The sequence below is a fragment of the Euprymna scolopes genome, chromosome 10 (assembly GCF_053919585.1).
Source record: "Euprymna scolopes isolate OS-2025 chromosome 10, ASM5391958v1, whole genome shotgun sequence".
Taxonomy (NCBI): Eukaryota; Metazoa; Mollusca; class Cephalopoda; order Sepiida; family Sepiolidae; genus Euprymna; species Euprymna scolopes.
The window spans coordinates 110,119,103-110,140,358 of NC_136491.1; the positions used below are offsets into that span (position 1 = coordinate 110,119,103).

Genomic DNA, 21,256 nt, shown 5'->3' on the forward strand with positions numbered 1-21,256 from the left:
CAGATGAAACTAAGTATTTTTCCTTTAAAAAATAACAAAGCAAATGTATAATAAATAAATGGTAGCAAAGGTAAGATGAATTACTCGTCTACGTACTTAGATTAATTTGTTGTAAGTTTCAATTTGTTTCGATTTTTTTCCATAGTATGTGATTGATTCTTGAGTGAAGACATGTTGATGTGTTCATGGGAGACGCCTGTAACCGTTCGGAAATATCATACTCCAATAATCGTGTACTTTAGGGAACGCCTGGGAATATCCAATGAAATTAGCCGTAGTTCGCTTAGCAGCCAATTACATTAGCCGGAAATCAGTTAGGGAGAGGTCACTATTTCAAACAGTGGAAAACGAAAGAATTAATATTAAGTGCATGAGGAGAAAATGCGAAACACGGACGGTGATGAGTATGCAAAAGCTGTCAAATTTGAAAAGGATACAGCTTACGCCGAAGAACTGATAAGGAGAAAATAATTAGTGAGTGAATATCGCACTACCACCGTTCAGTATTGTTTATTTTAGAATGTTTGTTTTCTAAGAAATTTCATAGGAATTTATCTTAAGTAATGAAATCGACTGGGGATGTGTAGAAAAGTTTACATCGGATATTGAATAGTTGTGGGACCATATTGAATTCCTATGTAAAATATCTGTTTAGAATGTTATAAATTGTAGTCAGGAAAAAATTGCTTGTAATTTATTATATATAGAGATATTCGATCGGACTTCCAAAAATCTGATATGGATAACTATTTTCAAGACTTACAAGAATTTCTGTTTTTGTAATTAAACGTTGTTCACTGAAGAAATATTAATATATTGTTTTTAACGTAATTCACGGGATCTTTTTTTTTTTTTTGAAAGGCAAAGTTTTTTGTTTTCATTTTTTTCTGTATAGAGATTTCACATAAACAGAAAAAATAGGAAAAAGGAGGAACGCTGTATATAAATCACAGTTTATTTCAACGGTTATATTTTCATTAATTTTTATACTTTTCTTGAGAAAGAGAGAAAGACCACCTAAAATATTAAAATTAATAACAATTAAAACTTTACATGCTTGTACGTTTTTCGTAAGGTTATTTTAATTTGTCAAATGTTATAGAATTCATTTTTTCAAAACACACACACACACATATATATATATATACATATATATAGATAGATCGATATATATATATATATAGTAATCCACATACATTACTGTTTCGCTGTTTCACAGCTCATAAGTGCGGCTAGACGGGCAATATGTATGTGTGTGTGTTATATAGGTTTTCTTATTAAGAGTGTGTCTTAGAAAGAGAGTCTTAGTGAGAGAGAGAGAGGGATGTTGAGAGACTTAGATATTAGATGTTGTAAGAGAGATTGTTCGTTTTATGACGATTCATATATATATATATATATAATGTTCATACTTAGATGTGTAATAGAAGATCTTAGAGTGAGGAGATAGTGTTCAGACAGTCTTAGTGTAGATATGAGATGTAGAGTTCACATTGTAGATATGAGATGTCGAGACGTGTATGTAAAGACATTTTAAACCACATGATATACAAGACATATAATAACAATTTTCACTTTACCTTTTCGTGGAATTACAACACAAAGACGACGTTTATAAAAACACATGATGGGTTTATTTCTTCTCACGACCGGCCGTGGTTTTCTGAGTCAAGAATTCAAAGCTTCACATTCTAAGTTTCAAAAGTACCGTCTCGCTTCTAGACGTTCGAATGTCCATGTCTGGACTGTCGTCTGTCGTCCTCAGGCTCTCTCTGACTCTCCCCCAGTTTCTCCTTCTTTCTCTCAAGTTTCTAACTATATCTAGAACTTCCCATTTTCCATGACGTCATACACATGTTAAAACATGTGTCTTCTTTCACGTGTTCTGGACATGTGTGTCCAAAACTTTTTCCTTTGTTTACAAAAGGAATTTTAACCTATATTCTCAGTAACCTATTTTTCCAATATGTTAAAAACATGTTTATTAAATTATCTTGTATAGTTGCATTCCTCAATTGAATTTTTCATAACAGAATTGACAACGCACATTCTTTTCTTGAAACTATTTTATCTCTAAGCTAAACAATGGTTTGTTTTACATTCCATTTTCTAATTCTATCTCGTAATCTATTTCTAAACCTAATTTACGAGATTCGAATTTCATCTATTCTATTTCATTTTCATTTTAACTAAATCTCTCTATTTTTATACTTACATGAAAAGGGGGCAGCCCTTATCATGTAACATGTGTTTGTCTCAAAGGCGATTTTCCCGTGCCATGTTCGATGATACAGAAAAAACAACTCCTATGCAGATTTTTAACACACCATTTCAAGCAAATATATCAGCATGTTTCCACGCATAAATACGCGCGTTTCGCCACCGTTTGATAAATACTTCAATTTATCTTTTTTTGACTCACTCCATGAAATACATAATCTCATATAGGTAGTTGTAAATATTTAACCCTCAGTAAATTATATCCACACACAAAACCGGAAATCATCATGTATTTTTATTCAAAGCCCTACATACTCATATGCCTCTGAATTTTTTTTATTGCTACAGGACTGTTTAACAACATTAAAAAATACTTCTGCAGAATACGGATCGTTGTTGTTGTCGTTGGTGTTGTTATTGTTGCTGATGATGGTGGGGGTGGTGGTGATGATTGTGATATTGTTCTTGTTGCCTGCCTAGAGAGTGGCATATTCCCCCTCTAAAATACTTTTTCGTTAAGAAGAAATGATTCAATTGTTTTTATTGCAACATTGAATAAAATTTGAAACTCATATTTAAAAATAGCACTTTTCGTATATATATATATATATATATATATATATATATATAGTGCTTTCTCTCCTTGGTCTTTCTATTCTCCTAGACCTTTCTGGACTATTTAGCGTGGTACTAAATGATGTGAAACTATAACATTATTATTATTATTATTATTATTATTATTATTATTATTATTATTATTATTATTATTATTATTATTGGTGTTGTTATTGTTGTTGGTAGTGATTGTGGTGGGGGTAATTTTATTATTGTTATTCTTACTAATACTTTATAATTTTTGTTATAATTGATTTTCATATTAATATTGCTAACTTCAGTATTATGTAGTATTATTCACCATTAATTCTAGCTTGTGCATTGAAATTCGTTATTTACCCTGAATTTCTGGTTAATGCCGGGTCAGGGGAAGGCTAGTAAATATATAAATTAAAAAAATACCAATAATAATAGTATCACTCAATATTGCATTCCAAACAATAGAATATTATACTGCAATCAAATACAACCAAACTTTAAATTAAAAACAAAAAACATTAAAAATATCGTACACAAACATATCCCCAACTAACAATAACAATAAGATTAGACATTTTATATGAACATATGGGATTGAATTTGCTAGTAAGCCAATCAGTTTTTTAGTTGTAACTGCGCCCATCCTAATCAGCCAATGATTGGACACTTACAGGACAAAGGTACAGTTGACCTCAGGTTCACTCTTTCCCTTTGCGTGTTTTATGGGAAAGAGTTAGTTATATACTTTTGTGTATCGAAAACTGACTTACTTTCAATCTAGGTGTGATTAGATACGTTATTTTGTGGTTTGGTTTAGATTTCGGATATTATGCTCGTTTTATTTATAAAATTATTTATTACATGAATATATATGTTTATTTTATTTATTTATTATAATTATTTTTATATTATTAATTTTAAATTATTTATGTATTGCTATCCTAGAGTAAGTTTACCTTGTGAACACAGTTGTTCACTATTTCTCTCTTACCGTTAAATATATGTTGGAGTTCTTTAAGGTTTACGATAGTGTGTTTTTTTTAGAGACGGCGAACTGTAACATAAAATAACTCAGATAAAAATATTTTTATTATATGATATGTGGTTTACTCCAAAAGCTAATATTTGGTATTTATAACTAAAATTTCCGGTATATGGCCTCCGCAGCTGGCGCGTATATCGCGTAATCTAGATGCCCAATTTTTATAAACTTTACGCATTGAATTAGGCTGTATTTCGGCAATAACACGTCGCCTATCGTTTTGTAAGTGTTCTATTGTGCTTGGTTTATCAGCGATTACATTGAATTTTACACATTCCCGAAAGAAACTAATCTAATGAGGTCAAATCGTACGATCAACGTGATTATTTGATGGCTTATTTCGTGAAATTAATCGTTCATCAAATGTTTCTCTTGGTCGTATTGCGCGATGTGTGGCATGTAGTTTTGTTCTGCTGAAACACCATATCTGCAACCTTAATTCTTTCTAATTGAAACAAAAATAAGTTGTTAATCATTGTTTAGTATTGCTCGCCGTTTACTGTTACGTTCTTACTGTCATCACATTTTTTACACAGGAATCACTACTTATCAAGGCCCGGAAGCCACTAGAGGATAAGGGTTGATGGGTATGCATTAGTCAATGTAATTATCGCGTAGTAAACATGAGTAGTGGGAGTTTTGTAAATTGGATTACTTAGAGGGGCAGTTCATCAAGAACTTGTTTACGTTGAACTTGAAGACATGTGGACCACTGATTCCACCAGCCATAAAACGCACCAAACAGTGACCTTTTCAGGGTGTAATAATGTTTTTCGATCATGGCTTGTAGATTATCATCGCTACAAATTCGGCAATTCTGTTTATTGACAATACCATTGAACCTAAAATGTTCTTCATCACTGAAGAAAATATTGAAAAGAAAAGTTGTGGATTAATGATAACGTTCCTTTCGATCCATTCACTAGATGCACGTATATACGGCACAATCATATTGACACACTGGTTCTCGTCAGATCACAAAAGTTAAGCAACGTTGAGCCTGGCCAGTACCAGATCGGTGACCAGTTGGGATGGCAAGCGCTGTATCTACCTCTAGGTAAAATATTGGATTGAGAAACTGACGCGGTCTATCCTTCTCTTTAGGGTTGATAGGACTCTCTTAAGCCGTGGTAAGCACCCCATCTAGTGATGGCGTTACGATAAAAATACCCTTGATAGCCCCTGGCGAAGCATCAAGTATTCAGCTATGGACAAGATTTATATTACACTACAAACTCGTGTAGAGAGTTTAATCTCGGCTGCAACCGCACTTGATGGGACTAGATTAAGGACGCGAACGATGATCATTTGGATTCAGTTCTTAACTAAATGTTGTAAGCCCGCAAACCAAGATTTTTAAGCGAAATTTTCGATAACGTCAAAGGGCTGCAATGTTACTGTTGAGCACGTTGTCAAATTAACACATTTGTATCATCAGCAGCACTACGCTGTACAATAGCAATCGCCTGTTGTGTGTGCACTGGACGACGACTTACAGGATGGGTATAATCATTTACAGTTAATGTAGTTTGAAAATAATTTACAGTTTCTCTGATTAACTGTTCTGATAGTCGATTATGAGCACCATAAAACCTGCGTAATGCACGATGTGTTGTTCGAACTGAACCGTAAGTTATCAAAATAAATTTGCACAGTTTACAAACGCTGTTCATGGGCCAGTCTCTTCATGGTGAATTGCCAAAACAAACTGGACTTAAAATAACCGATAGTTGCTAAATCTGCAATTAAAGAAATAGAGGTGTTAATTTCAAGTTCGCCGTCTCTATAGAACACCCAGTCGATGTGTATTTGTGGAAATTGTCACATATGTATTTTTAAAACTTCAAACATGGAATTTATTTTTAAAAAACATCTAACAGGAAATGTATTTGTTTGGCTCTCTTAATCTCTCTTAACGTAAACGGTAAACGTTTTATTTGGAACTTCTACTATGAAATTCATATTTCGAAACTTTCAACATGAAATTTATTTCTTTGCAACTCTCAAGGCGAAACGTATTTCTTCGGAACTTTCAACATGAAACGTATTTCTCTGCAATATCTTTGCGGGTTACCTGGTTTTATATTGTGTTTTTTCTTCATGATTAATATTCAAGAGATCACTATTCAGTTCGGAATGTCTTACAGGGTGATTTGCATAATCGACGCTGAAATCTGCGCATTATAAATTTTCTAAACCATCTCCGAACAGCTGCATATCCCTACAGCACATTCAGCTCACACTTCAAGAATGATTGAACTTTACACGTGCATCGTGTGGGCAACCCCTTTTGATTTAGAAAAAAGAATTTAATACTGAAGATGAAACTTGTATTTATGTATTTATTTATTTTATTTTTGAATTTGACACTGACAAGAATTTACAAATGTAAGAATTATGCGAATTCCGCGCGGATCATAAAGATAAGGTTTTATAATTTTCAAATAATACTAGACGACCCGCCCGTCTTTGCCGGTGATGAATAAAAACATATTCATTCATGCGTCCAGCAATGAACTCGCATTTTTATAATGTTCTGTAATTTCCAAATTTCACTTACTTCTTTATTTACTTCATTTATTTATTCATATACGGTATACTCACATTGACACACTGATTCACCTTAGCGACATTAAGTATAACCGATACTAAAATCGATGACTACTTAGGAATATCAGGTGTTGTGCGTGTTGCCCGCTTATCTCGGCATTGTCTTTGGTCGTCTTGTCACTGGAATCAAGCAGTGTCGAACCCGTAAGAGTTTTGTAGGGGATTGCGAACACTTTGCTTCACAGTTACATGTGCATCCATCATTATAGCGGGCGCCCATCGTCTCTTTGAAACTACGTGGAAGCCATGATTATTTATTTGCATCAGCTCCTCACTATGTTTTCTAAGTTTTCACTGTTACCACTACTACTATTAGTACTACATGTTTGGTTTCTTTTTTATACACATCATTTATTTACGTTATGTCTTTATTTTGACTACTATTTCAGCTTAACTTCTACTATTATTTTTAATCTTCTTTTTTTAGTCATTAATGTAATTACGTCACCTTTTTTACGTCGTTTATTATAAGTAGTTTAGTATTTCCCGTTTTTTCTAAATATCCTTAATTAATTTATTAAGAAGATTTAAAAACGTCTTCATTTGTTCATTGTCTTTTGTTCAATAATCGTCCGTCGGTATTGTTTTTATCTCTACTAGTAGCACTAGAAGTTCTATTAACGTAATACACAGTGTGCTAATCACCTCAGCTTCTGTTTGTTGAGAGGCGATTCCCGTGTTACAATGGCATCTCACAGATTTCGGTATTAATCTATACAATCCGTCAGCATGGCCAATCATTGAAGACGTAATATACTTCATATCATAGTTATAGTATAGGAGAACGATTTCTCATCTGTTTAATCTATTAGCTGTATATGCAGACAGACAGACTCTTCTTCGACCCATTTGCTTGCTTCCCCACGAGCGCAGAATTTGACACAAGGTTGGTTTTTATTGTGAGGAAAATCCAGCTCCCTAAAGGAACAAAAATAAAAATAGTGTCCGTTATGGAGGACTTCTCTGCCACTGACCGAGGACGGAAAAGGTCAAGTGCAGCAGCAGAACAGATCTTGGCCCGAAGGCCAAGAAGAAATTTAAAAGATTTAGGGTTTGTAATATAAATATTCTTCCATGTATAAAACGGTGACATTTTGTCGCTGGATAAACTAGACCCAGCGTCTCTTTTTCAATAGTCTCGCGGGCATTGCCTGGTCAAGGGGTCTGCATTCTAAATACTGGAGCAAGTAATGGGAGAGTGAACTTCCGAGAACTGCCCAGATCGAATGCTTCAACCCGCTAGATAGAAGGCTTCCTCACAAGCATATTTGATACTACGGATATCGGCTTATATAGAGATGACGGACTACCTATAATAAAACAAACTCCTACAAAGTCAAGGGAGATAACTTTTAAAAAATCCTACACAAGGAAATGAAAAAATTAGGCCTAAAAGCAGACGTATCAGCTAACATAAAAATAACAAACTTCCTAGACGTCACGTTAAATTTAGATAAAAACACATATGAACCATACTTAAAAGATAACGCTACTCCAATATACGTAAACCCTAAGTCCAATCACCCATCATCAATTATAAAACAGATTCTTAACTCGATCGTAAGTAGGCTCAGTAATAACTCAAGCGATGAAAATGCATTTAACAGGTCAACCAATATCTACAAAACAGCCCTAAAAAATAGTGGATACAAAAATATCGATATCAATTATAAGCAACAAAACACCAATAACTATAATAAAATTAAAAATAGAAGAAAAACAACTATAATTTGGTATACGGCCCCATACAATCAAATGTTAAAAACAAAACTTGGCAAGAAATTTCTAGATCTTATTGAAAAACACTTTCCCGCAACCAACCCCTTACACAAAATCTTAAATAAAAATAACTTAAAGTTATCTTACAGTTGTTGCGAAAATTTAGAGATGATAATTAACGCATATAATAACAAAATATTAAATAAAAACAATGTAAACAACAAGAAAATAAACAATGAAAAAGTAAACACCATGACAAAAATAAAACTAAGACTAGCAGAAATAATAATAGTAATAATAGTAATAATAATAATAATAATAATAATAATAATAATAATAATAATAATAATAATAATAAACCAACAAGAACAACCATACTAGAAATAAAAATACTAATAACGAACAAGATAAATGCAACTTTAGACACCGCACACTTTGCCCACTTCAAAATAAATGTCTAACTAAAATCGTAGTTTATCAGGCAACAATATTTGTGAAAGAAAACCCGAATAACAAGAAATATTACGTAGGCATGACTTCCCTAGATTTCAACACCCGATACTATTACCATAGAAGTGCATTCAACCATAAAAAACACCGTATAAAAACAACACTAGCGAATAAATACTGGGAACTCAAAGAAAGCGGACATTCGCCGGTAGTCGAATGGAAAATAATAAGACAAGCTACCATGTGTAGGCATCTAGACGACCCATGTAGATTATGCCTTCATGAAAAAATTGCTATCCTGTACTTTAAAGAACCCCAACACCTATTAAACTGTAGAAGAGAAATAGCAAATAACTGTGTTCAAAAAATAAAATTTACTCTAGGATAGCGATACAAAATAGTTTTAAAACTAACAAAAACAATAGAAAATAAACAAATAAATAAATTAAATAAACATGAATATACATAAACGATGACACATATATATATGTATATATATATATGCATATATATGTGCATATATGTATGTACACATATATATATTTATATATAAACTAACAGAAAAAAAAACACTAACCTAGTTTTAAAACAGATCCTTTGTCCGATAAAATGCATGCTCATTGGCTGATAAGAAGGGGCGTGGTGGATACTAGACAGCTGATTGGCTAACTAAACCATCAATAGAAGAGGAGCATATAAAAACGATAAGCAACCACAGAATTCGCGCATAAGCCTGAGGAATCCTAGAGTGGATGAAACGCCGAATATTCAGTGTAGCTTAATCGCCATATATATTTTATAAATTACTAACTAGCTCTACCTACGTATTGAGCACTTTTGAAGTAAATACTTAAAGTTTACGCATAAATCTATACTTTCGTATATTAATTTTATATGAGTAAATGAAGTAGTTGTTTATATATATATATATATATATATATATATATATATATATATATATATAATATACAGAGAGAGAAAGAGAGAGAGAGTCGGTAACGAATGCGTGCGTTTACATATCGATGCTTATAATAGGTTTCTAAAACAGACCTGTGTATAAATAATTGTATAGTGAGAAGGCACTTGCATAGGGGCACTCCTAATCTCTCGGGCTTGGAAGCTTTGACCAAAGTAGTACAGAAAACCGTTATTAAGACACTCTGGAAAACTGAAGTCGATGACCAGAACTACTTATGATGACATACCCATGCTCTAGAGCGTTTCACGATGTTTGCAGTCTTCGTCTTCACAACTAGTAGATAACTGAATCATCTTTTCTGCTCGTTTCGCTGGGAGCCAGTCTGCACAACCAGTAGGACTGGTACGGCCTGTTTCAAGACTCACCGGAGGATTAAAGACCCCACCGAGTAATCTTACCAGTTTAGCCGGCTCACTAAAGTTGTTGCCCAGAGGATGGCTCTTATTGCATGCGCCAACTTCGAGGAGACACAGGTGAGGGTCATACGAACTCGTGAGATGAACATGGTGCTCCCCTGACAAAAATGCTATCTCTACTTGTCACCCTCTTGCCCTATTGGCTTCCATCGGAATGCATTATGTTAGTTTTATTAATGCGATTTAGTCTTTAATCGAAAGGGGCATGTATGTTTTTTGTCTTTTTTTGTGAGTATGTATAATGATTGCTTAGGCTCCAAGAATTTGACATCATCGACCAAACAACGTATGATCGTTTTGGAGACAATAATTTATTTTTTTATTTCATTAAAGGCTAATCATTTGCACTAGAATAATATATCACATAAAACTATAAAAAATATATGTTTAAAACCAAAATATTATGAAATAAATAAAGTTTATTCATTAATTAAGTAAATGCTTATATAGTGTATATCAGGCAAGTATAAATACTATTAAAATACATGATTAACACCAAAATAGATATATCAAAAGATTATGTTTTTTCAAAGGGGGGGTACCATATTATCAAAACCTGAAGTCCACTCGAAGATAACTATTAATGGGTGTACGATAGTCATCAGGAAAACAGCATAATAATTTTAGTAGTGGAAATTGGCTATAATTTGATTATTTAAGGAGACGGCTCAATAATATCTTGCTTACATTAGACTTGAAGACAGCCATATTGTAGCCAGCTGGAAAACAGCCTAGCGGAACAATGTTCCACGGGTGTGCAGTTCTAAGTAACCATGTTTAGATTTAGACACATATGGACTGATTAAAAATAAAAATTAAAAATAAACTAAGCTGAATGTTGCAATTTTCACCCGATTTTATCCCTTAAAAACTATTCAAAACGGCTAAAGAACCACAAAACAACGGTTCATAAAAAGTCCAATCATTTGAGCCCCTAGCGTCGCTCTTCGACTTTTACTTCCGGATGAGATTGAGTTATAAAATATGGAGACAGGCAGGCAGACATATAGCCTTTTATATATTAGATTATAAAAATTAAAACGTCCAAAATATTGTTTTAAAAAACAGTGTCTCCTCTATCTTCAAACCACGAGAACGAGCCAACGTCATCTATAAGCCTAAATGCCTGCTTGGAGAGTGTAACTCCTATAATAACAAAAAAAAGTAGTCGGTTACACAACGACTACGTTATCCCGTCGCCTTACCATGCATAAAATAGAATCTAGCGCTATATTACAACATTTACAGAAAATACATAACTGCTACCTCCTAAATTAAAGACATTTTAGTTAGCAACACATAAATAATACACCATGACACCAATGTTAAAAGATTAAAAATTTTGGAAGCGGAATATATAAGAAGCAGACACTTGTCCTAAATATTGTTACTTTTAAAACCAGCAAAAACATTTGAAAATGTTTATCGCAACCCCTTCCTCTTTCTGACCCTATCTTAACTTCAAAACTAGACACTTCCACCCTTCTCACCGGGCACAAACGGCTTCGCACGCATCAGCCGTTTTCCGACTACTGCACTTCTAGCACTCACCCTTTCAGCACAACCAAATCTTATAGATTCCTGACGATGTCTTGATGAATAATGAAAAGCAATAAAACAGCTACATGATATATATATATAATTGAACGTGTGTGTGTGTCTGTGTGTGTACATTTCCCTACGCAATAAATCTGTCAATTTTAAGTCTAGACTCGAAATACAGGGTTCTGAGATTTGGGAAAATCTTTGTGATCGGTTTTCGGCCAGAAATTTGGCTGTTAAGTGGTCAAAATTCAACGATTTGACATTTGTGAACTCTACCAAACTCCTCCGATAATTTTGGGTCTAAACATATGAAATTTTAGGTATAGATTCCTTGAAAATAGATCTAACTTAATAACTTGATTTGAGCCCAAACCAATAAATGTTAAGGGGTCATGATAGGGGTCAAACTTTTTTTGCTCAACATACACCTCCAAACATCCAGGCAGCGCCGGGCACCCATGCTAGTATATATATATATATATATATATATATATATATATATATATATATATATATATATATATATATATATATTATTGAAATTTATGGAAATCCACTGTTTCTAAACACGGTGAAAATTAAATTGAAAACATGACAGTTAAAAGATCAGACACGCACAGTATTTTTATTTTTAAATGCATATTTATTTCTTTAAAATATCTCATTTTCGGCTTATACTAAAGCCTACATAAAGAAAAATTTAGAATTTTTTGCTTGGTAGCCATGTTTGGCGCACTCTCTAGTTCCCGAAGATAGAGATTGTATCGTTCAGACCAGTGTTTACGCTCGACACTACACAGGTGTTGAAATTAATAGAAATCCACTATTTATAAACACAGAGAAAATTTAATTGCAAACATGTCGGTTACATGATCGACTGCAATCATAAAAATAAAACAAGGAAATCAAATAAGACGAAATTAGTAAAACTCTCATTAACTTTTCTAAAAGTAGATTGTCCCACTGTTTTCCGGTTTGTTAATAATTGAAAACTAGCAGTCAATTTTTAAGTCGTAACAAACTGTAAATGTGAGAGCGTATAAAGGCATTAAATAATTGGGAAAGACGCGATTAAAACGAACACGAAAAAGAGTGGGTAAATTGAATGATTTCTGCTAGTATATTCAAGAGTGAATACATTTTTTTACTTCTGGTTTCTGCTGTCCATCTGGCTGAATAATTGTACATGCTTAAGCGGATAGGAAAACCATTCTCAACACGAGAAAAAGATGGAATTTCACTTTATCTGAGATAGAGATAATCCTTAATCATAAGGGCCCGTTTTTTGATTGTCACCGTCGTATCGTCTGTGGAATGTAACTGGAAGTCAGAAAGAGAACACATTTGGGACTATAACTGGATCTTTATTATTATAAAAATGTAAATGTTTTGTTTTGGGAGCTTTTTTTTTTCTTTTTGTCGTCTCTGAATTCGTTTCAAGAATGTATTTTATTGAATAAATTCCGTGAACGTCCAGTGTTAGTCAATTCACTTCCGGAATCCAAAATTGTTTTACTTGTACTCTTGCAACGACTTAATATTGAATGACAAAAGTCTGTGGACTGCAAACCAATAAAAGAACAAAAATAAAGCCATACAGATTTTCATCTGAAGCATTTTCATTTATTATTCGAAAGTCTCCTGCAGTAGTTCATCCGCATTGACTAAATCTACGGCCTACACCATTCGATCCACTCCTGCAATCCGGATTCTTCTACTTCCGGTGTGACTAACATCGACACTGGATAACAAAACCCTATGGACAGACATCAACAAAGAAAACTAAAAACAAAACCAAAAAATACCTGATACATTCCTGCTTTCTTTAAAAAAAAAAAAAAAAAAACATTCTCGCTTGATGTTAAATCGATTTCAGTCTAATAGAATTTTCGCACGAGATTTCGTTAAAGATGAATGTCTTTCTATCGTGAGCAACGAGGTAATTATTCATCTATTTACTGTTTGCGAACATTTGTCCGCTAGTAAACGATTTATTGACGAATACGCACGACAACATAGTATTGTCTATCTCTGTATATAAAATTGAAATATATCATCCTATCTCACTTTATAAGTATCCTATCCGCCTTGAAAGAGAGTGGATTGTAAGGATAGCTAAGCGAGGTATTGTGAGGCAAAGGTTGCGCAATTCCGACTACACCTCTCCTGAATAGCACTGCTTGAATCCTGCGGGAATTGTAAGCGCTAGACGACATGAAACAATGTCACGCAGAGAGCACGTGCATCACTTGGAATTCCCAAATGATCACTCAATTTAGTACTTTGCTTCGGTGATCTGATAAAAAAGAGTGTATCAATGTGATTGTGCCGCATATATCTTTCTCTAATATAATTACTATGAATTATCATAATTCGAGGATTTTCGAAGGTAACAATAAAACACTTTCGGACTAAAATTCTCACAGTTATGGCATTGATTCGTATTGAATCTAAACATCAGACATTAATCTATAGTCTAGGAAAAACAAGAGAGATTATTCTCTATTTCATTTTAACAGTATGTACGAGAAGTTAATGTCATCCACCTCAACATAAAAAATATGAAAACTAATTGCCTGCCTATCTATATGTATATCATTTTAACACACACCTTTGTCTCAAAAGAACGGAAGGCACGCCAGAAGAAACAGTCTTATTGTGGCCCCGGTTTCACAACTTCAATACATGCCAAGAATCTATCATAAATTGAACGTATCACAATACCAATATCTGGCTAAGAGCTCCATAACAAGCAATTATTAGCGATTACTTACTCAAAATAGCTGGCAGTGTTGCCTGGAGTCTGGGTGACAACAAATCTCTCGAAATCTCCAGTACGCACCACTTGTTGTGATAAGCGCTGCAGATAACTTGGCGGTATCGCAACAGTCGTTTGCCATGGATTTCTTGTTGGGGACGACTATGGGCGAGTCGATATTTGGCACCATCCGGGAAATAAACAACAAAAATAAGAAAAGAAAAAAAAACAAATCAATCATAAATAAAGTCGTATATGTTGGATGTGAAGAAAAACAGACTGATAGTAATCAAAATGAAAAAAAATTCAGTAGCCCACATGAGGACCTGAACCCCAAACCGTCGGATGACTTTATGATAACGTTCTTATAAGTTTGATGCTCTACCGACTCAGCTATGTAAGCCCCTCGATCTTTACACACCCCCGAAAAATAACCACATAAACAAGACAAGAAAAAAAATCAACGACACATCGTCGTATATGTTGGATGTGGAGAAAAACAGATCGATAGTAATTAAAATGCAAAAAAGTAAGTAGCCCACATGGGGACTTGAACCACAGTCCCTCAGATGACTTTATGATAATGTTCTTAAATGTCTGATGGTCTACCGACTGAGGTTTGTAGGCCCGTAAATCTTTACCCACTCAAGAAAAATAACAACAAAAACAAGCAAAGAAAAAAAGAACAAATCAATCATACATCGTCGTATATGTTTGATGTGGAGAAAAGCAGACTGATACAAATTAAAACGCAAAAAAGTCAGCAGCCCACATGGGGATTTGAACCCCAGACACTCAGATGACTTTACGATAACGTTCTTAAAAGTCCGCTGCTCTACCGACTGAGCTATGTAGGCCCGTCGATCTTCGGCACAATCCGGAAAAATAACAAAAAAAAAAAAAAATCAATCATACATCGGCGTATATGTTGGATGTGGAGAAAACCAGACTGATAGTAATTAAAATGCAAAAAAGTCAGCTGCCCACATGGGGACTTGAACCTCAGACCCTAAGATAACTTTATGATAATTTCTTAAAAGTCTGATGCTCTACCGACTGAGCAATGTTGTGCCGTCCGCCTTTGGCACAATCCGGAAAAATAACAACAAAAACAAGAACAGAAATAAAAAAACTCAATCATACATCAAGTCGTATATATTGGATGTGAAGAAAAACAGACTGATAGTAATTAAAATGCAAAAGAGCCAGTAGCCTACATGGGGACTTGAACCCCAGACCCTCAGATGACTGTTTGATAATGTTCTTAAAAGTCTGATGCTCTACCGACTGAGCTATGTAGGTCCTTCCACCCTCGTCACAATCCGGAAAAATAACAACAAAAACAAGAAAAGAAAAAAAACAATCACACATTACGTCGTGTACGTTGGATGTGGAGAAAAACAGACTGATAGTAATTAAAATGCAAAAAAGTCATTAGCCCAGATGGGGACTCGAACCCAAGACGATTTTATGATAATGTTCTTAAAAATCTGATGGTCTACCGACTGAGCTATGTAGGCCAGCCGATCTTTGCTACAATCCGGAACAATAACATCAAAACAATAAAAGAAATAAAAACAAATTAATCATACATCAAGTCGTATATGTTGGATGTGAAGAAAAACCGACTGAGCTATGTAGTCACGTCGTTCTTTGGCACAATCCGAAAAAATAACAATAAAAACAAGAAAATAAAAAAAAATAAATAAATCATACATCGTCGTATATGTTGGATGTAAAGAAAACAGAATGATAGTAATAAAAATGCAAAAAAGTCAGTTGGCCACATAGGGGGCTAGAACTCAAGACCCCCAGATGACTTTATGATAATGTTCTTAAAAGTTTGATGGTCTACCGACTGAGCTATGTAGGCACGTAAATCTCTGGCGCAATCCGGAAAAATAACAACAAAAAGAAAAAAAAGAAAAAAAAAAACAAATCAATCATACATCGGCGTATATGTTTGATGTGGAGAAAACCAGACTGATAGTAATTAAAATGCAAAAAAGTCAGCAGCTCACATGGGGACTCGAACCCAAGACATTCAGATGACTGTATGATAATGTTCTTAAAAGTCTGATGGTTTACTGACTGAGCTATGTAGGCCAGTAGTTCCGTGGCACAATCCGGAAAAATAACAACAAAAACAAGAAAAGAAAAAAAAACAATCACACATTACATCGTATACGTTGGATGTGGAGAAAAACAGACTGATAGTAATGAAAATGCAAAAAAGTGAGTAACCCACATGGGGACTTGAACCCCAGACCTTCAGATGACTGTATGATAATGTTCTTAAAATCTGATGCTCTACCGACTTAGCTATGTAGGCCCGTCGTTCATCAGCACAATCGAGAAAAAAACCAACAAAAACAAAAAAAGGAAACAAACAAATCAATCATACATCGGCGTATGTGTTGGACGTGGAGAAAAGCAGACTGATAGTAATTAAAATGCAAAAAAGTCAGTTGCCCACATTGGGACTATAACTCCAGACCCTCAGTTGACTTTATGATAATGCTCTTAAAAGTCTGTTGCTCTACCGGCTGAGCTATGTAGTCCAGTCGATCTTTGGTAGACTCCGGAAAAATAACAACGAAAACAAGAAAAAAAATCAATCATACATCGGCGTATATGTCTGATGTGGAGAAAAGCAGACTGATAGTAATTAAAATGCAAAAAAGTCAGCACTCCACAGTGGGACTTGAATCCCAGACCCTCAGAGTACTTTATGAAAATGTTCTTAAAAGTCTGATGCTCTACCGGCTGAGCTATGTAGGCCCGTCGATCTTTGGTACAATCCGGAAAAATGACAACAAAAACAAGAAAAAAAACAAAACAAATCAATCATATATCAATTCGTATACGTTGGATGTGAAGAAAAACAGACTGATAGTAATTAAAATGCAAAAAAGTCAGTAGCCTACATGGGGACTTTAACTCCAGACCCTCAGATGACTTTATGATAATGTTCTTAAAAGTCTGATGCTCTACCGACTGAGCTATGTAGTCCAGTCGATCTTTGGCACAATCCGGAAAAATAACAACAAAAACAAGAAAAGAAAAAAAAACAATTATACATCAAGTCGAATATGTTGGATGAGAAGAAAATCAGACTGATAGTAATCAAATTGCAAAAAAGTCAGTAGCCCACATGGTGATTTTCACCCCAGACCCTAAGAGTACTTTATGATAATGTTCTTAAAAGTCGGATGCTCTACCGACTGAGCTATGTAGGTCCGTCCATCTTCGGTACAATCTGGAAAAATAACAAAAACAAGAAACGAAAAAACAAAACAAATCAATCATACATCAAGTCGTATATGTTTTATGTGATGAAAAACAGACTGATAGTAATTAAAATGCAAAGAAGTCAGTAGCTCACAGGGGGACTCGAACCCCAGACCTTCAGATGACTTTATGATAATGTTCTTAAATGTCTGATGATCTACCGACTCAGCTATGTCGGCCCGTCGATCTTTCGCACAATCCGGAAAAATAACAACAAAAAACAAGAAAAGAACAAAAACAAATCAATCATACATCGTCGTATATGTTGGATGTGAAGAAAAACAGACTGATAGTAATTAATATGCAAAGAAGTCAGCAGCCCACATGGGGACTTGAACCCCAGACCCAGACTTTATGATAATGTTCTTAAAATCTGATGCTCTACCGACTGAGCTATGTAGACCCATCGATCTTTACACCCTCCGGAAAAAACAACAACAAAAACAAGAAAAGAAAAAAAAAATCCTAGTTCACTTACTAAATATTTTCTTCATATTTGTATATCTGTCGTTCCATTTATTATTAACAACATTTAGATAATATTATTATCCTGGGTTGTATTAGGGAGAGATGGAAATAAAGAATAGGTTATTCTGGTCATCCGTAATTATTAATTAGCGATTTTAATAGTACATATTTTCCAAGTTCTTTATTAATTGACACTCATCATCATCATCATCATCATCATCGTCATCATCATTATCATCATCATCATTCTCTTCTTCTTCTTCTTCTTTTTCTTCTTCTTCGCGTATGAAGCCGTAAATTCTACTGATGGCATTGTTTTAACCGATATTTTTATAGTCAGTATCTTTCCTAGAAAGTCGCCGGGTACTTATGGGAAGAGCCACATTAAGGTTGCCAATATCCTGTGGAAGTGATTTTTGTAGAACGGACTGTATTTGAACTGTAACACCCAGGTCAGCAATGCGTGTCGTTAGTCACTTGACAAACGTCAGCTTCCAGTTGACACAGATGAACGGGAAACAATAGTACCGTGTAGACAGGTGTTCAACTAGTATTTTTCTCTTTAAATGCAACGTGTCTCAAATGTTTCCATTTAAAAAAAAAACGTTTGAAATTTAAAGACAAAATCTGTGGAAAACAAGAGAATTTCTATGAATTCTTAAAAAAAAAGTTCTTTTGTTTCATGATGTAATCAAATATACCAAAATCATAACAAACAAACGTTTTATTTTGGTTTTAGAAACGGAAAATAGAGGTAAAAACAACATAGAACAAAAGATTGTGGTAAATATTTGTTCAAAAACATTCTTAGATAATCCGTTGGTAGAAGCTTGTATAAAGTTTTATACAAAACGGTACAAGAAAATTGTTATATATATATATATATATATATATATATATATATATATATTTATATATATATATATATATAATTAATATACGAAAGTATAGATTTATGCATAAACTTTAAGTATTTACTTCAAAAGTGATCAATACTTAGGTAGAGCTAGTTAGCAATTTATAAAATATATATGGCGATTAAGCTACACTGAATATTCGGCGTTTCATCCACTCTAGGACTCCTCAGGCTTATGCGCGAATTCTGTGGTTGTTTATCGTTTTTATATGCTCCTCTTGAAAAATAATATGGAAAATAATAAGACAAGCTACCATGTGTAGGCATCTTGACGACCCATGTAGATTATGCCTTCATGAAAAGTTTGCTATCCTGTACTTTAAAGAACCCCAACATCTATTAAACTGTAGAAGAGAAATAGCAAATAACTGTGTTCACAAAATAAAATTTACTCTAGGATAGCGATACAAAATAGTTTTAAAACTAACAAAAACAATAGAAGATAAACAAATAAATAAATTAAATAAACATGAATATACATAAACGATCACACATATATGTATGAATATATATGTATTTATATACATGTGCATATATGTATGTAAACATATATATATATTTATATATAATCTAACAATAAAAAAACAAAAAAAAACACTAATCTAGTTTTAAAACAGATCCTTTGTTCGATAAAATTCATGCCTATTGGCTGATCGGAAGGGCGCGGTGGATACTAGAAAGCTGATTGGCTAATTAAAATCTCAATAGAAGAGGAGCATATAAAAACGATAAACAATCACAGAATTCGCGCATAAGCCTGAGGAGTCCTAGAGTGGATGAAACGCCGAATATTCAGTGTAGCTTAATCGCTATATATATTTTATAAATTACTATATATATATATATATATATATATATATATATATATATAAAGTGAACGTGTGTGTCTGTGTATCTGTGTACATTTCCCTACGTAATAACTCTGTCTACAGCCTCGAAATTTGATATACAGTATATTGAGAGTTGGGAAAAATCCATGTGATCGGTTTTCGGACTGAAATTTGGCTGTTAATGGGCCAAAGTTCAACGATTTGACCTTAGAATACTCTACCAAACTCCTCCGCCAATTTTGGGTATAACCTTTCGACAGAGGCGACGGATTTTCACAAGATCAGTATCGTTTTTAAGCTCGACCCTTCAGATGATAAATACCGAACAATTAGCTAAAAACATTAATTTCTTCACTCTCAACTAGGCACTTTCCTACAAAGAGGGATCGCTTTTTCGACATTTTCGAAAGTCATCCCCTCTTTTCGATTGTCTAGCCTTAATTTAAACCTATGTCACTTCCGGTTTGACGGTGGCCGTAACAGCAAAGATCTAACTTTTTTTTTTTTTTTTGCTCAACACAAAACCTCCAAATATCCGGGCAACGCCTGGTACCCATGCTAGTATATATATATATATATATATATATAAGAACAAATAATTAATAAAACATGTTTAAAAGACTTTGTAAAAGGGTTGAAACATATTTAATTTTAAAAAGGAAATACTAAATAAATGAATAGTCCTTAATCCGTGGAGTTTCGAAGAAATACTTTCCTTCTCATCAGAGGGTAGGATTTAGCAAAATGTGGGATCGGATTTTGCTTGCAAAAGTATTTGATGAAACTACAAGTAAGTCAAAGATCTTACTTGATAAGAAAAAAATGAAGCAGAGGGAATAGGATGAATAAAGTGATTTCATATGAATATATAGTCTGGTGAAAGGTAAAGTATCCAATGAGGGTAAAATCCAAAAATGCAGAATCCAAGAAGGTTAGTTAAATTTCCATTTGCACAAGTAAATTCCAAGCGAATCGCGTAATTGGAAGATGGTCCAAAGTAAACCAAAATGCAGAAATCCGTGGAATAATTCACAAATAGGTACAAGGAAACGGGAATGAAATCCAATAATATTATTAAAAGAAAATTAAAATGTGCGTAAAAAAAAAGATGTAAGAAATGTCGACTGTCGGGGCGAGGCTTAATTAAGAATATATATATATATATATATATATATATATATATATATATATATATATATATATATATATAAAGAATAAATAAATATATGTATGTATGTATCGCATAATTATGTTGAGACACCGGTTCTCGCCAGATCACAGAAGCTAAGCAACGCCGAGCTTGACCACTTGACCAGTACCAGATGGGTGACCACTTGGAAAGGCTAAGCACTGTATGTACCGCGCCGGTGACGTAGAAACTCCAATGTTCGTAGGCGGAGCCGCGTTTAATTGTCTGG

At 33.9% G+C, this 21,256-nt stretch overlaps 2 non-coding genes across 2 annotated transcripts; both read right to left on the reverse strand.

Moving 5' to 3' along the window:
• Positions 1 to 15,098: 15,098 nt before the first annotated feature.
• On the reverse strand, positions 15,099 to 15,190 carry Trnak-uuu (transfer RNA lysine (anticodon UUU)). Its single transcript is given in 2 exon segments — positions 15,099 to 15,134; positions 15,154 to 15,190. It is a non-coding gene; the product is annotated as a tRNA-Lys (tRNA).
• A 353-nt stretch (positions 15,191 to 15,543) lies between these two features.
• Positions 15,544 to 15,635, reverse strand: Trnak-uuu (transfer RNA lysine (anticodon UUU)). The gene is given in 2 exon segments: positions 15,544 to 15,579; positions 15,599 to 15,635. It is a non-coding gene; the product is annotated as a tRNA-Lys (tRNA).
• Between the last annotated feature and the right edge of the window lie 5,621 nt (positions 15,636 to 21,256).